The following is a 19026-nucleotide window of genomic DNA, read 5'->3' as shown; positions in this document are numbered from 1 at the left end:
CTGTAATGAATCAAACAGTAATGATGTTATTCATCGAGTACAGATAAATTTCATAAAGCATATCTAATGATAATAATAATACTAATAATATGTATCGAAAAAATTTTAATATAGTGGGGTATGCTTACATAAAGTTGAAATACAACGCGTTTATTATTTTGTTTTGTTAAATAACTTAATAAAGGCAAAGAGTTTCGTAAATAACAACTCAAATATAATCGAACAAATTGAATGTCAAACCAAGTATGGATATTATATTGATGCCGTTATGTTTAAGTTGGCGAAATAATAGTAGTTATAGAAAAATAATAACAACATTTTGAATAGGTTTTCTTAATAGTTGTTTAATACAATTTATCTTTAGAAAAAGTTTATAACATTTCCAGTAATAGTTAGTCGAACAGTGCTTCAACCAAAAGGCGAAAATATTCTTACTACCCGTAAAATGGGGTTTTTTTTTTATATGCATATACGAATTGTACATCTTTATTTGCTATACATATCGACTAGGAGATTGTTTGGGGATGTTGAATAGAAGATTAATAACTTCCAGAAGATGCCTATTTATATCGGAGCGTAATGGAACATCGATATAAATTATTTACTGCAGGATGGTATATAAAAAAAAACTGAAGAAAAAAACCGATGGACATAACTGACACGGATTAATTCAAAAATCTGAGTACTCCGTAAAGTCGAGCAATTTTATTTTATTTTTTTTTTATGTTTTGTTCCGTATACCGAGGATGTGTGGCTTACGATACTCGATGTTAGCACGGAAGAAGGACATACAAAAGTTTCAAACTACGATGGCCACACGGAGAACCTGGTATGTTTTCGCGAAATCCATAGTTGAGAACTACGTTAATGAACGACGTAGCGATATTTTTATATTACTCGACGTTTAATATACGATCTCTTAAGTCAGAAATATCAGCAACATTTAAGTTGATCGGTTTGCCTGGCGTCGATTCCAAGTTCAACGGATTCTAAATTTGGTGAAACATATGTACGATATCGTTAATAGTCTGTAGTCAACGCTTGCACGTCAGTAAAAAATAATACTCAACCTGCCATCACATGGGTCTAGGTGTGCAAAAGTTTGACAAAAAAAAAAGTCACAGTTTTCTCCATCCGACGAATTTGTATTGCAGATCGAACGCGAAATCTCCGAGTTCTCGTCACGTATTTCATCCGTATTTCGGTTGGTTTTTGTTTTCGTAGTGGAGGTCTTTTTGTCGGACCCTGTACATTATGAAAATAGAAATTATCATATCAAACGTTTTTCAGGGTAGCTAATCTCGTCGTCATGAATAACAAGTATGTTCGACGGTTCGATTTTGGTGTTCATCGGTATCAATAATAAATCGTTGTCATGTTCCATCTACTCCCTCTTCGTTTCCGTAGTCGTTGCAGAGTCGCTTATTAATTCAGGCTTCTTATGCATTCAAATATTTTAAGATATTTTGTTATTTTTTTCCTTAGCATATTATTAATATTTATTGATATTTTTGAACATCCGAAACGAATCGTATGAATAATCAAATTTATCATTGTCCAACGTCGGCAGTGAATAGAGACGCTAACGTTTAAATCATCGACAATTCGTACGAAATACAAGTCATACAATCCAAAATTCTACGTATGATCTCAAATGCTCAATGCTTATGGTTTGGTTTATTGGAAATGAAGCACTACATACAGACTTAAAAAATTCCAACAATCAAAATTCAAATCAAGAACTTATCGGAAGAAGCTTCTTCGGTCATCTACACAAAGCAAGCGGGCTGAATGCTCGTCTTAATATCTCCAAGGCTCCAAGGCTGTAGTCCATACAGTAACATATTTTACCGATGATTGTATAGAGTTAAATGGTTATTTAACATATAATATGCCCCAGGTAGTAAAAATGTAATGATAATACTAAAATATTATTAATTCATTACATTTGAAATAATAAAATTAAAATAATATAATATTTTTTTTTACAAATTGTATAATCTACCAAGTGAAATTATAATTATGATATATTTCATATTATGTTATAAAATTATTTTTTAAAAAAAGGTAATAAGAAATACCTAAAGTTAAAGAAAATATTAGTTAACAAATTTTAAATTAAGTTGAATTTATTTATTTAAAATTATTCAATAATTATGTAGGTAGCAAAATACATGGGAAATTGAAGTATGTTTATATTGATAAACAACTTAATTCTACACTACCGCTTTTTAGAGTAAAAGAGACCTATACGCGTTCCAACGTACTAAGTTGAATTTTACTCCTATAATAATTTTGAAAACATATTTGAATTTATTATGAAATCTATTTTGAATCCTTCAAATCAGAAAAATAAAAATAAATTTTTAAAACTATTTATGTCCATTTAAATTTATAAGAACACAAAATTTTTTTCTAAATTTCAAGTGAGGTTTTTTCATTTTAAGAATAATAAATTAAAAATGTGGCTCAAAGGATCCAAAGTCGATAGAACAAAAAAACAAAATTTGTTTTCAAAATTATTATCAATGTAAAACTCAAGTCGGTATGTTGGAATTCGTTTAGGTCTATGATTTACAACATTACGCCATGAAATAAATTCGTTGATGCATGCGTATGCGAGTGCTCAACGCTTATCTAGCTCGCCGTTAGATAATCACTTGCGTCGCGAACGAATTATCGGAAATCTAAATATATTATGTATAATATATTTATATTTATATATATGATATTCTAATCAACACTATTAATATGATTAGAACCTCGAACAATGAACAATAATAAACTTTTTGTTGGCTTTTTCTTACTAACAAAGATACTAAAAATATAATTTTTTAAAAAAACCTAATATTAATTATTTTTCATTTTTCTAGGTATTAATTTATAAGTTCGTATAGCATAATTTTTGGGATTGAGCCTACTACTTATTCTCATGTGACGCTTTAGTTTTAGGGTAAACAGAATTAGTAAGTTGATTTGGATAGCTGAAAAATTGGTTAGTATTGAATTAAACAAATATTCATATAAGTTCACATAGAAAAAGTCATTCACCAATTCTTTGAGGGGTGTCAGTCGTCACCCCTGACCCTCCCTGTGTGCAACACTGTCGTGAGTATAAAAATCGCGAATTCTAAAATAAGCGATCATGCATAACAGTGAAACTGCTGTTTTTTATGATTTCTATTTTGAACACTATACATATTTCAATACGGCACTAAGATAAGTTTCAAAACTTACAAAAACCATAAAACTGTAACATAATTCATTAATAATTAGTATTTTTAATAATATAATAAATATTCTTTAGCAGGAAGTCACCCTAATAATTTATTGATGTAATAAAAATTCGAAATTTAGAAGAATTAAAGCGAGAACAGTATAACGCTGGAGAACAACCAGAGATAAAAAAGTTCGAGGACTGTGCTAAAAGACTTCATTCGTTAGTTACAAATCATAATACTAATGATAATAAGAATTTTGTAAATGGTATAGCATATCATTTTTTACTAAATGCCTAATTGTTTTTTCAAAATTATTCTCACTAAATGCTTAATCGTATATTTTCGGCATTTTTAATTCGCAATTTTTACATTCACAGTTATTATTTCGCTATTTTGGCCGGATACCCGAAGAGACTACAATTATCTCTAACTGGTTACGGAAATGCGCGGGATTTGGGGGTCAGATCCCACCTAGGCCTTTTTTAAATGTTACGAAATAATGTTCTTAGTGCGAGGGCGTTAGAAACGTAAGAAAATAATGATAAAATATAAATAACGATTTTTTTGCAAAGATCCCCCCCCCCCATACAAAAGTTATGTATACGCCACTGACGGTGTGTGTGTGTGTGTGTGTATGAAAATACGTACACCCGTGTCCATTTGCACATGCCACCCCTCCACTCCCCCCTTTGAATGTGTCTCGATCATCGTCTACGAGATGCGAACTGCATTCCCTGAAACACTCAACGGCCAGGCAGCTACGACGATATCCCGCACCCTCACCCTGCAATGAAACTCTCTAATATAACGTCTACTGGATCACAATCAGACCATTTCGACGGGTGGATCCGACGACTCCCGGCGTGCATCCGTTATACCATGTGAAATAAAAATATTATTATTACGATACCGTGTAAAGTACGAAATATCTCCATCCCCGTCATTAAATCTCATTTGCGTGTTATTATTATTATTATCGTTCAGGTGCGTTAATAGGACCAATTGTCTGTTTCCCCTACCACGATCGATTGTCGGACGTGTTGTTTTAATTTTTATCAAGTGTAATTTTAATCTCGATATTGGGTGACGCGACGAATACGGACGGAATTTTGTCGTTACCTAGTCATCGGGCAGTATTGCAACGTATTCATTATTCTTATTATTTCATTATTATATATGTATTCTTTTTATTTTTTTGCGACAGTGACTACGTAAACGGGATGGAGTAGAGCGTCCGGAATCACTCCAGGTGGGAGGATATCCCGATGTCGGGCCCGAACGCAGACATGGCACGGATGTATATGGCCCTGAATAATATAAATTAGCTATCTTTTTTACTTTGGCCATTATGTTTTTTTTCTCGTCTGTTGTTGTTTTATTTACCAAATTTTGTTACCATTGTTCTGTATTGTTTTCTTATTCTTGTTTAATGTTCGTCTGTTTTTAATTATTATTGTCTCTATAATCGAGTTTGTCTATTAAATCTATTAATTAAGGTTTACATGAAGGAGGTTTGTCAGTTAATAAGAATTATGTAAGCGTTTTCAAGTGAAAATTTGGAAATCAAAGTTGGTTTCATCGCGATAAACAAATAAAATCAATTGCATGATAATGAGTCTGGAAAGACTCATTCGCAATCAAGTCCACGGTTTTTGAGTATCCATCGTGAAAGCCCGTGGCTGGCGGCCCCGCTCATTATATTCAGTTTTAATGAGACCATATGGGATTTCCGTTCTAAATTGAATACTAGACGCCACAACCATTCGGACTGCAAGTTTTATCACAGGCGGAAATCACCACCGACAACGTCGACGACGACGACGACCCATCCGGATCCCTGCAGTCGTTTTGATCGTGCACTTTCGATGTCTGGTAGAAGCACACTGTCCATGCCGTGAAAAACACTACCATGACCACGAGTAACGTGTCGCGCGTCACCCCCGTAGATATATCGTGACTGAACGTGTACTAAGTCATGATTGATGCGCGTGAACGGAAAACTACAAATATTACCGTATTACCGAAACGATAAGTTTTTCGGCTGCAAACGTTCGTACCGTTTGTAGTATAATAATTACAGCGAATGTTTTACATACAAACCATCAAACAATAGTTGCACAGTTGATCATTGTGTTTGATATTGAAATATAAATTGTTTAATAAATTAGATATCTAGTGTTCTTAAGTTTAAAATATCAGCTGACGTTGTTCTATATTTCTGGAGAGTGTTAAATAACTGGAAAGTTTACTCCGGAAAACATTACATCGGACGTCTTGATTGGTACACTGATCACGTATTATTATACTTACGCTACTGAAGTATACGTACATAATACGTTCAAGTTAATAAGGTTGCATAACGTATAGATACCGCGGTGTTGCACGCGTGTGTTGAAATTAAATCAATGTCATAACATTAGTATGATCAGAGCCGTTTTTAAGGTATGTATGCAATACATTTATAATTTTAATACAAACATTTTTTAACGCATCAATTATTAGTATTGGCTATCAATAAACTATTTTTTTTTTAAAATATGTAAAATTATGATATCCTATAAAATATAATGTAATTTTCATAAATTTGGTGCCACGGCACTGTGTATAATATACGATTTATTAATTAAAAAAAATGGTTGGGACGAATGATATTATAATTTGTTTAATTCGACGAATAATATTATACAAAATACGTTAAAAAGTGTCACGAACGTTGAGTTTTGTACTCATATGGGCGTTCGATTCCGGTGGTAGTTATCGTTCACGATTTTGAAGTACATTTGAACTTTAGTTTCGTAAAAAGCAAAAGTGTTTAGTGCTTGAAATCGTTGTACACTAGCAAGATCGCGAAGTATCCTACTCCAAGTCATACAAATTATAAAATCGTAAAATAATATTCGAAGCCAACTTTCGCGCGTTGACGGATTAAGATGATACACCGAACGACCGCAAACTCGTGTACCTCCGACATTACATCTTACTACGGGGTTTTTTCTTTTTCTTACACGATAGTGACTTATCCACTTGTACATCTATTCTCGTATATTCCTTTTAAGATTGTTCAGTACCGTCAAAATTAATAGCACGAATACACCTAACCTAATCGATAACGATATCCACTTGTAGTTCATCAGTCAATTAATTTGATGTCCCTAATGAAACAATATACTTTTTTATTTTTTTTTTTTACTTCTTAAAATATGTCAAAATGCACCCTCGCGTTAAACCACAACCGCTTGCAAGCATATTCTTGTACATTCACGTGAAATACATCTGCACATATATAATAGTTCGGGACTTAATCGTAGGTGCAGATTCGCGTTCAGGCTGTGCGGTCAGTGGCGTACCCCGGAGAAAAATTGCAGGAGCAAGACCGATCGCTGTTACTCGTATCATCACCCCTACCGTTTTTTTACGGCCCGTCGATCTTATAAGAACACTACGGCATCTTTTATTTTTACCATAATCATTTATACTGCATTACACATGTTGTTATATTGTCGGTAGAATATCGTGTTATGTTTGGTAATTGTTTTCAGTTCAGACCGTTAAGAGGATATGAAGTCGACTGGAATCGTTATTCTGTTACATCTAAATCCGTGTATGCCGTATGTAATTACGGTGCAATACAAACTTTGCGAAATCGACGTTGCACTTAAAAACCATGATGTAATACTTTTTCGCAAAACGGTTGTAAAAGAACAATGTTTTGATGTACCGTTGTAGGGTTTTTATATTTGTCCAGAGTAGAATGATGAGTGACCCCATGTGTGTTCCGATGGTTATACGAATACGAATCGTATTATGGATATGGACCTTCTACGGTATTTTATCGTTATTTCGACAATCTGAATAGAAATTTCCTTCGGTCATCATTTGTCAACATTTTCTTGTTATTTACTTTTCTTGAACTCTGATTGATACACGAATTTAAGAAGTTTAAAAGTGTGTAAAAAAAAAAAAATTAATAATAACCGAGCAAACAAATTATTTATAATATTAATCGATATTATTTAAGTTATCAGAAAAACAGTAAACATTTCTGTTTAAACAGTGAATGAACTCGAATGAAATGCAGTGAAAACTAATGGAAAGGCAAACACATAAATACGTTTATAATGAACACTAATTAAAAATAATATACCAATTAAATTATTTTTAATTATTTACCAAGAAAAATTACCTAATTAGTTTTATTGCCAATTTTAAATCATGCTTCCATATCTTAAATGTGTAATATAAACTTACAGATTGATCAAATGTTTTAAATGAAAATATTTCACTGAGATTCATGGACAACAAAATGTATCATTTCCGTATATATTGTTTAATTTTTTTTTTCTGCAATTCAGTTATGTCATTTTATTTTTAATCATTATTTATTTATCAATAATATACATAAATAAATATTATAAATATATAGGTTTAGGGTTATTACAATTATTATTATGACTTAAAAAATAATTATTACACAAAATTTTCGAATTTTGCATATAAGATTGACATCTATCATACCAATGAAATTGTAGTTACAAACTTACAGTTATAATTTTATTATTAAATTGTTATTTGTGCATAAAAGTTAAAAAATTAAAAAGTTAAAAGTATTATGAATATGGTTGTAAAATGGAACATAACAATGTTTTCAAATTAAAATCATAAAGAAGCCATTGTGTTAATTGTTTTTGAAGTGTCAATAAAGGTGAGCCAGTTATATTTTCTGGCACGAGGTTAATTAATTTTGGTCTCAAAAACTCTTATTGTTTATGAATTGTTTGACTATATATTAAATTTGTTTTATTATTGTACGTTTGAAAATCACTTTTCATTGCATGGTAAACCGTATCTTATCAAACTTAAAACAAAATTTAATTAATTATTCTTATTTTGTATAAAAAAAAAAACAATTCATTACTTCGAAAATTTAAAATAATTTTGCATTTGAAATACAAACCTTTTTTAGATACTTATACAATTTAAATTCAAAAGTTTCATTTGTTAAAATTACATTTAAAATTAATGTTTACATTAATTTATTTTACATTTAAACCGTTTACGTTGACAAAAATTACATTTTGTGAAGTTATTACATAATGAATTATTTTTTTTTTTAAATTGCAAAGTCAACATGAGTAAAAAGTTAATATAATGACATTTCGATTTTAATTTTATTTTATTAATAATATTACACACTAATAGAACATGGCCTCAATTATTATAAACACAATGTTATTTTGATGTATAGTATATTCAGTAAATAATTATAGTGAACACGTAAAGGGAAAAACGTATTCATATTATATTCAATAAGAAAAGTATTGTAAACTGAAAATTATAATACATTTAAGAGTATATTAAAAAAGAAAAATATTGTAGAAAATGAAATGAAATTTAATATTGGTACACGAATTAAAAATTAAAATTCAATTTTCATACACGTATGGTTTATAATTGTAATTCTTACAAAGAGTTGGCTTTTGACACGGACAACTAAGTTCATTGTTTGGTACAAAGCGTGTTTGCTCAACTTATTACGAACAATAATTCTAGTACTTCTTTTGGAATTCTTCTGATTTTAGCGGGACAGCAATATGAAATTGTTTTGAAAAAGATGTCTTTAGATAATTATTTGTTGTGCGTACAACGAAATTATATATTTTCGCTGTTTGTGAAACGTTCAAAAGTCAAAAGTTTTTTTTTCCGCGAAACGAAAATCGGTTAATAAACGTACGATTTGTCGTGTAGATTCATGAATAATTAAAAACCGAAATATCCTTAAATTTGTAAACGTATTTTTAACGTTTTGAAACGTAAATGTACAATAATTACGATGGAAATAGTATAGCCGGAGTCAAATATAAATAAAAATAATACAACTTGTTCTATTGTTAGTCTTAAATAATTGTTTATTACTTTAAGTTTATTGAAATTTCTTTAAAATCATTAAAATCTTCAACGAATATGAATAATAAATAGTTTAAAAGAGATAAAAATATTACAATGAAAACTGTACAAATGATATATATATATATATATATGTATATTTATATTCTAATGACTATATTTTTATTATGTATATTCTTTCATTATTTATTACTTTATTCAGTAGTTATCAATTTTTATACAGTAATGCCACACATATACTAATACCAAGTTAATAAAGTATTATTGGCCTTTACTGTTAGTTTAATTATAATGCAATTACAAAGTTAAACATGGAAACTAAGTTTAAAAATTTGATAGCTATTTAAAGCTATTGAGTAAATATATGTCAAGGAATTAAGGCTAGGTACTTAAAATTTAATATGAATAAACTTGTATAATTATCTATAGAAGATTATTGAGCTTTTTATGTTCACTTAAAAATAAAACAATTATTTATAATATACTAATTTCATTTTTAAATATATGTATTCCAGTTGAGTTCCAAAGAAAAGTTTAATTTGTTTAACAAAAATTGATGTCTAGTTCCAACTTTTAAATTCCCATCATCAGGGGTAAGAGGAAACGAAGATTCCAATGTTAAAGGTTTGAACTGGTTGTTATATTAATTTAAAGAACTTGGGGCTTATTGCGATCTATGTGTAATATTTGGACAGAATGATGGAGATAGCATTTGCCAAAAACTTAGTAAATTAATTTTATCGTCATTTAATAAATGTTAAGATGGTACTATAAATTCAATAATCATTTGGAGAAAAATTACCATACATTTTCTGTTTTAAAAGTACATCGTTTAATAGATGAATACAAAAACTAAAGAATGTTCAGTTAAATGATTCTCTCAAGAGTGAAATTAAAAACAACCGAGAAAAAATTCAGCCAATTATTGATATTAAAATACTTTGTGATCACAAATGTTTCGTAACAAATGTAACGAAAGATCATCATGATGTTGGTCGCGTAAATAATAACTCGATATAATATTTTCCATACGAGTACGTATATTGAGAAAGTGCATGGCTGGACGATTGCGAATCATTCGTTATTCTTTTTATATACCACGTCCGTACTTGACTTAAAATTCATCCTCGAGGCATTATCCAATATTCCAAGAAATTCCACTTGATTATATATTTTGATTGTTACTAAAATTATTTGTGAATTTCAATTTCTAGACTAGAAAACTACTTTGTCTTGCATGCACATGGTCGTTTAATTTATTTGCTCCAATTATAGTTGTATCGTTTTATGTTTTGTTCTTATATTTGTATATTTTTATTAGAATAAAATATACGAATTATGCATTTTATAAGTACATTATAAAATATTGATTTTTAATTTTAGCTCGAGGTTTCGATTATATTATATTATATTGTATATTAATCGACTAGATTTAAAATTGTGTCGACCATTTCGTTTTATTATAATAATAATGTATACATCTAATGCGTGAATATAGGATGTAATAACTCACAAAATGTTAAGTATTATAATAATATGTTAAGGACTGGATTTGTAAACTTTGTTTTTACCGTGACTTTACCGTTACAAAAATTCTAATCATGCAATTGTGAGTGTAAATTTACATATTTTTGCATTAATGTTCAGAATTTCAGTTTCTGGCCTTTAGGACATTTATACAGTTTTTAATTGCGTATTTAATATATTCAAGTATAAAGTGGTATTTTATGGTTTTTTCTTGTTATTCCAGTGATGTCCTCAATATAGAAATGTATTTTGCCACACATACTATAATGGTACATACTGCGAAATTTATAAGTATTTATTTATTTATTTTTTTTTTTTTTATAGAAAATATTAAAATCTATCATTGAGTTCTTCGAATATTCCCGTTAAATCTTATACTTTTTGAATTAAATAAAAAAAAAAGAAAAGAAAAAAAAACTCCCATCTTTTGTCATATGTCAACCCTAATGCTGCATCAGAAAGGGTTGACCGAGACCTTTCAAATTTAATCTAAATTATTTACATATACGATTTAAAAAGTCAGGGAGGTACCTACTGTGTTAAATTTTAAAATAAAATATTCCACCTATTTAAATAAGGACCACCCTAATAACTAGATATATGACGATGTTTTTATGTAGATCAGTGTTTTTTTTGTTTAATGGTTTTTTTATTATAGCATATAAAATGTTTGGCTTCTTTAAAAATGTCAATAACAAATCCATTCCGTTCACACCGTACAAAAAAAAAAAAAGTAGTACAAGTAGATACGGTACATGTGAGTAGTGTAGAATCATATTTTTAAAACAGAAAAAAGAAAACAATAGGTCGACTATTAATAGGTAGAGGATGGGATTCAATATTATTAATAAAATGTGCGGTCACGCAAGGTTATATGGCGGCGTATAAAATATCACACGTCCATCGTGTACTGACCTACGGTAATAAAAATTGCTATGATGTTTGGTAAATTAATTTTCGTTAAAGCAACGAACGGTCGGAAGCGAACGGATGTTTTTGATGTTTTTCGACGTTCGAATTACACGGCACGTCGACGGTTTACGCTTCGACGTTTTCGGGGACGTCATTTTTATAACGAAGACGACGATGTCAATTCTTAAACCTATTTCAGCCACACCTTTTATTCGACACGATTTTCATCGAAGGAAAACTAGGTTATACGGTTCTTTATGCAAACGAATTTAATTTGAATACTAAAGACAGCGCCGCCGACGACGACGCGCGCCACCACCCTCACCGTATACCGATTAAATATATATACGAATACGTGGTCGGATATGTTTACGTATTACGTTGTACGGCTGCAAAAGGGCACTCGCCGTGCACGCAAACGAATACTGTCAGGAGACATTGATCGAGAACCGCCCGAAAATGTCTCCCGAGATTTTCGGTTATATCCTTTTACCGATGTCGCACACGTAATAATATCATTATATATGCGCGTAAATACCTGTATTCAAGTCTTATTCGATTTTTATTTATATTATTATTATTTTTTTTTTTTTTTGAAAATAAATCACATTTGCAACTATATGATATAACGGTCGACGGGCTCTCGTCGAACCTACTGAAATCAATAGAACGCGCAACAAAGGCTGTATAATAATGCTATATACGTATATTTATTTATATTTATATGTTATATGCATGTATATATGTATAAGTACAGGCAAGCGCCTGTTTGCTGGTTCTTACGGTGTATTACAATTCAGAGCCGTCCGGTAATGCCGAAGCCGCGGTCGAAAAATCGATATGTTACAATGCTACCGGTAAAGTGTTTTAAATGCGACAGAATATCAAAGCCGATTGGCAGTGGTACAAAACGGATACAATGATTGTGTTCGGACCTCGTGTACGATTTGTATAACCGATCGATTTGCACCGACAAATGAAAAGTTTTCCGGTGGAAAACAAAATTTGCTTTACGAACAATATTAGCCCGACTGGGATAAATGGTCCGGGTTTGGTTGAATGCACATGCAAGGCAAAACGTTAGCGCGGTTGAAAACGGCGTGCGTCGACCGCACGCTGTAAACAATTTTAAGTTTAGAAATCAATTTAAACAAAAAAATAATTTTTCGATTAGTCGGTGGAAACTCCGAGGAGTCCAGGAACATATTGGCCGGGCATAATATTTAAAATAACATCGACGTGCAATGCGTTGTCAACAAACGGTACGAGAGATCCAACAAAATGCATTTAACGCTTTGACGGTAACGTTACTACAGTGCTCGATTAGACGTACGCACTGTGTAAGTCCTACATGCGGCGGATAATTGGAAACCGTTTGTCTACGTATAGTCCATAAACCTGCGTCTTTATGTCATAAATATTTCAAACGAAATTTGTGGCGATCAAAGATATTTCGAATGCGTCCAAGATACACACGGACGACCGATCGCGGACGGGGAAATAATGATAATAATAATGCGATGCGAAAAGTTTTCGCCAAACATAATATATATTAAACGCGAGCGGCGTTCGAATCTCGAGTCGTTTAGCAGATGTTATCTGTAGAGTGCCGTAAAATGTGTTCCGGAGGTTTAGAAAGTTTTCTCTACCCCGTCGTTTTTATCACTGGCGCACGAATCGTTTTTTCTCTTCTTCTTTTTCTGCTTTTTTGCTCCAACGTCGTTATACCCCAACGCTGGAAACCCTTGTGCGATACACGCTGATGATGACATGCGCGCGCATCGGCCAAACAAGCGTGTACGCAATTTTCTCGACCCGCGCGCGACCGTTTCCCGATGAGAAGTTTCCGACGCACTCGTAAAACGTCTTCGCGTATTCTTCATCTCCCGGACCATAGTGGGGTTTCGGTCCGACGGACGCTGCGAGTAAAATTATTATTTTATGTTGAACAAACAATACGCGTAACACATAAAAGTGTTTAACGACTTGGGGGGGAGGGGGGCCGATCGAACGAGAATGCCTAAAATGGCCATTATAGCCTGTAGAATTGGATTACAACGCATCGGCTTCGTACGTTAACTGTTTTATACCGTTTTATATTACTATTATTATTTGATCGTAAAAAAATCCGTAATACGGACAGGAACACTGCTGCAGTGCTGGATGACGTGCGGACGCATTTTCGGTACAGAATCGCATGTCATCGCAAGACATGAAATCTTTTAGTCTCAACATGATTTCGTATTGACGATGCGAAAGAGTATCGGTAACGCGATATTGTAACAACGTTGACGGGGGTTTTATGTCCTCGAACATTGATTGTGCGCGGTGAATCCAATTTCGCCATTCGTTCATTAATCATCTTTATTGTCCGTGTATTATTTCGGCACGATTGGGATTGTAGCTCGATGCCAGTTTTAATAACAAAAACCGGAATCGACTCGTTCCCGTGGACAGACAACTAGATCAATTACACTTTTAGTGCTGGATTTAATCATCGTGCCACTTTAAGTACTAAACAAATTGCCACCTTTTAATATTTGTCTAGTCTAAAAAATGTTATTAAAGCATACAATTATAGTTGTAATAATGTAGTTGTAAATAATGTAGTTGTTTTCTTTATTACTTAAAATTTTAATGATGTAAAATAAAAATATGCAGCTGTTATGAAAATGCATACATATATTCATATGAAAAACTTAATTATAAAATGTGTTTTTATATAAAATATAATGATAAAAAACATGGTAATGAAAAATGCTAAAAAATAGTTCATTTTTAAATTATATTCAAAATTAAATAGTTAGTGCCTAGTACAGAATCCATCGGACTTAATAAAAAACATTTTATAATTAATTGTATTTATTTTAGTTCTAGTTACATATGATAAAAATGTAATATTAAAAATTATTTGCCACCCTAAGCACTAGCTTATAGTGTTTAGTGGGAAATATGGCACTGGACATCCTTCAAACGGTGTTTTTTGGTTGACAAAAACCAACGCGGCGGTACACACCTCCTACAAACCGCGCATACACAGCAGAATCGCGGGGTGAGCACATCGTATCCCTCACGGCGTCCGTCGACGCGATATCATTGTTACCGTTATTATTAATAATATTATCTAAAACAAAGTGTTTCGACGCAACAGAATATAATTTCGATGAAACGTTCCGATCGTATCACAACTGAAATGAATATTGACGCGGTTAAAACGTATTCACGAGGCGCAGCACGTCCAACGCGATGAGGCGAACAATTAACACGCGCGTGCACACGACGGTAAATCGGTCGACATTGTTCGCGTAGGAGTTAAATTTCACCGGAGAGATGTCACACGTCAATGCATCGTTTCCATTGTCACACAATATCCACGTGTAATGCAGAGTTGGGACCAGGAATTTTCACCCCCGGGGAAAATGTTTAAACTACGCTCTATCATAGACCAATAATCAAGTACTCTTGTCGAGCATTTTTTTCTAATAATAAATATACAATCATACTTATTGAGTGTTAACCTAATATCAGTATTTAACAAAGTTAAAAATATCAATCTAGTTGTTAATAATTACAAAAATTACACCCTCTAAAATATTACGATCGACGAATCCCCGTCTTCCGCACTCTAGTCGCGCGCACGTATCAGGGCCGGCGAGAGGACAAGGCGAGCAGGCCTAGTCTCGGGGCCCGTCATCTCGGCCTTTTGCTCGAAACTATTTCCCGATCTTGTTCGCCGTAGCATAAGACGTAGATTTTAATATTTTTATCCGTACAAAATTACGTATAAGTAGTGCTCTCTAAGCCCAACAAGTGTACGTAAAAGGGGCCCGGGAATCGATCAGCCACGGGCACTGGGTACGTACTTGATTGCGCATCGACGGAATTCCGTTCGTTTCCCCTTACACCGCTTCGCGACACGTTGACGACACGTTTCCGCCGGTGGTCTTATACGCGAGCCGACTTGAGCATACAACGACAGCGCACGCAGGGAGGATCGCGTCCTATCGGTGCGCAAGAGTCGGACGCGTTGCGTACGCGATTCGGTTTTTAACGTACGCGGAAAAACGAGAAACCACCGCACGGCCATACCACACCCTGTACGCGTGCTTCAACAATCCGTTTTAGTTCTACGCACTATAGTCTACGTTTCCCGATCTTGTGCATCGAATCACCTACATACTTTTACGTGCTTTTCCGCATCGTCAACAATCTCGTTACGACCTTAATGTAATATATGTATATATAAATTGAGACGTTCCTCCGTATTTTAATGTACGTTTGTTTGTGCTCCGTTGACACGGAATTCCGTGTGCGTGCCAGGGAAAACGTTGCGCGACAATATCTTTATCGCGGTGTACACGCGCTTTGCGCAAACGACGTTTCGTTTATTTTACGAGAAGTTAAAGAAACGGACGAACAAGGACGTCGAAAACGGGGTCGCGCGCCACTGCTAGGCAGTAAAACTTTACAACACGTAAATATAATCGCGGCGCACGACGGTGCGCGGAACATATTTCAAGTAATTTTCACTAGACGGCATTTCAATAAAATTGTCTACCGTTGTAGTTCATAGACGTGGTGTTCTTTTGCAGAGGAACATACAGGGAAAATCAACTTCCGTCACGCGTCGAGAAAGGGAGACAGAGGCAAATTAAATCTAGTCAATTTTAAACGAGACAACATTATCTTTAAATTTACATAGTTCTAACAGTGGTAAAACGAAGAAAATTCAATTCACGCCATATTGAAAATGTAATATGATATTATTAATATCTAATGATTGTAACTTTTAATAATTTGATTTTCGACACACAAAAAAAAATAAATATAACCATACAGACAAAAATATGCTCGAATTGAGTGAATATATGACTAAACTAAAGTATAGTGACATTAAACTGATTGCAGTGGGATAAAATCTTAAAATTAACAACAAAATCGATAATTATCGAATTCAAATATTAAGCGAATTTATATAATATTTTGCAATCTAAGTCGTGTTATTAGTGGATTTTTTTTATTTTTTATTAATAGCTTCTAGTATAAAACTATGATAGCTCAACAATTAAAAATGTTAATATATAAATATTTTATATTTTAAAGCCGGCTTCCAAAAATAAAAGAGATTGCAATTATTATAGCAGTTTCAGATTTATTATTCAGTATGGAGTAGAGATTCAAAAAATGTTGAGCATTAAGATTTGGCATTTATCCTGAAGAGCAGGACAATTAAATAAAATATATGGAAGGTCATAGATACATTCAAGGAGGTAAAAATCCCATTTTATCATAATCGATTTAGTTAGTAAATTCAATGAAATATAAAAATGATTCACTATCATTATGAATCGTCTTTTTCAGATAGCTGGTTAGACGCATCTAATAGAGCAAAATATTTAAATAAAACCATACATGGAACTCGCAGTGTCTGATTCGGTTGTGCTATACGTTAACGGAAATCGTGAAAGAGAGGCTTAAGGGGGTTTATCCATCTCGAAAGTTTTCAAGTCCTCTTGACTTTTCAAGTCGGAAACTAATTGTTCTATGAATAATAAAACTTACCTATTTTTGATATAGTAAACGTGGATAAAGTTTAAAATAAATGCACGAGATCGATTTTCGATCGTTTTCAAAGCATTTTAAAAGCACTCGAATGAGTAAAAAATTTTACCGGGTTTGTAAAGTAGTATATTTATTGGAGCAGATATCCGTTGGCTTGGTTAGTTGGACGATACGGTCGTGGATGAATTATAAGAATAACGTTTTCTATTTCTTTTTTTTTGGAAGTGCAGTTGCCGTGATTCACTCGATACGCGTTGTATAATCGAATGTATGTATACATATAGTGTATTTTATGTTAAGTGCGGGAAACTGAAAGGGGACCGTGAGGAGGAGGAAGCTTAACCGAAAAATTGGCACACGTACGTCTCGTCACACCGCATATTTGTATACATTACAGTGAACTCATGTCTTACTTTAAATTTTCGTTTCAATTTGATTTAGGGGATTATAAATCGAACCTCATCCCACAGATAATTGACAGTACGCCGTATACATGTTGTATTATCGTTACGAGATCGGAACCAGCTCAATCGGAACGGTTAACGCACCACGAACACGTCCGCCGAGTACTATTGTACGGTTTCTAGTACAGATGCATTATTATATCGACGCAGGACCGTACGAGGACTTGTTGTCGGACAAGCGTATTGAGTTTTGGACGTTAAGTATCGACCATTGGTTGTTTTCTGAGGGCATTAACCATGTGTTTATTATTCATATGCATTTTACGTTCTCATTATCTACTCGGTTTTCATTGCACGCCGAAAACATGTGCGTACAATGGAGTAGACTTGAACGTTACATTTGCACGGCGTACGATAAATGGGATTTCACTATCTAAAAAGCGCACGCTCGCCTCCGCCTGGGATCGTTTATTAAACCGTCATCGTCGATTTCAAAGTTCGTTTTAAAAAACAATAATAATAATACGCGAAAGACGACGAGAAACGCATTCGTTGTTGTAGATCGCTCGCGTACCGTCTCGTTCGGATTCGTATTCTCGTCGCGTGTTACGCCGGGGCAGAACGGTGTTTAAATCGGCTGATTAAAAAAAGCGTATTACAATCCGTCGCAGGGAAAAAGAAAACATATTAGTTTCGTCGCGGGCAAAAACTCCGATCCACTCGAGAGATAATTTTCTATAAAATATTATCCGCGTTTTTATTTCTTTTATTATTTTTTTTCTCCCTCGTTCGCACGATTACAAACCGTTCTTCGCTCGTTCCGTATTGCAGATGTACCGCATTGTACAGTAAGACGTGCGCGCGTTATCACAGTAAATTATAATTAAAAGTTATTTTGCACGCGCTTGTGACAGAAAATATACAAATACGACGTGCACACGAACCGTTTTTTTTTTTTTTTTTTTGAATAAAACGTGAAATAAATGTCGGCCGTTCACGTCGCAGCACACTAACTACCGAGACAATCTATTATCCGTCTGCTCGTGTGTTTTATATTATATTTTATATTTTATTATATCGTGCGCTGTTATTATTATTACTATTGTTCGGAGATCTTTCACCGAAAGCCTCGACGACAACGACGCACGGCGCCGCATCTGCACGTAACCAACCAAACAAATGGTTCGCAGTTTTTCTTTCAAAATCCTCTCGCACCTACGTCACGCAATGGTGTACGAGATCGCTTTAAACGCCCGTGAACTTATGTGCGTTTTGACAGTTTCACCTCCTTACAGCTGTCGCGGAATGGAAACAATCGTTTCCCGCGGCGTGCATGCATGTACGAAATAGTTTATATTTCTCTAGACAAATTAATATTTTACAAAGTTCAAATAAGCACCAGCTCAATGACAGGCTGGTTTTTTTTAAATTTCTGAAGCAAAAATTATCGTATTTTCTAATACTGTATATGGGAACAAAAAGAAAGGATTTTTCAA

General features: G+C 33.2%; 1 protein-coding gene across 6 annotated transcripts in view; it reads right to left on the bottom strand.

Annotated features, from left to right (window-relative positions):
• LOC112692074 (glutamate-gated chloride channel alpha-like) overlaps positions 1–19026 on the bottom strand; it is a 149303-nt gene that overhangs the window by 83760 nt on the left and 46517 nt on the right. The window lies entirely within an intron of this gene.

This window comes from Sipha flava, unplaced genomic scaffold (assembly GCF_003268045.1).
Source record: "Sipha flava isolate LNK unplaced genomic scaffold, YSA_version1 70_pilon_pilon, whole genome shotgun sequence".
In the NCBI taxonomy this organism is placed as follows: domain Eukaryota; kingdom Metazoa; phylum Arthropoda; class Insecta; order Hemiptera; family Aphididae; genus Sipha; species Sipha flava.
The sequence above is the reverse complement of the archived record's forward strand: the minus strand, read 5'-3'. Positions and strand labels throughout refer to the sequence as shown.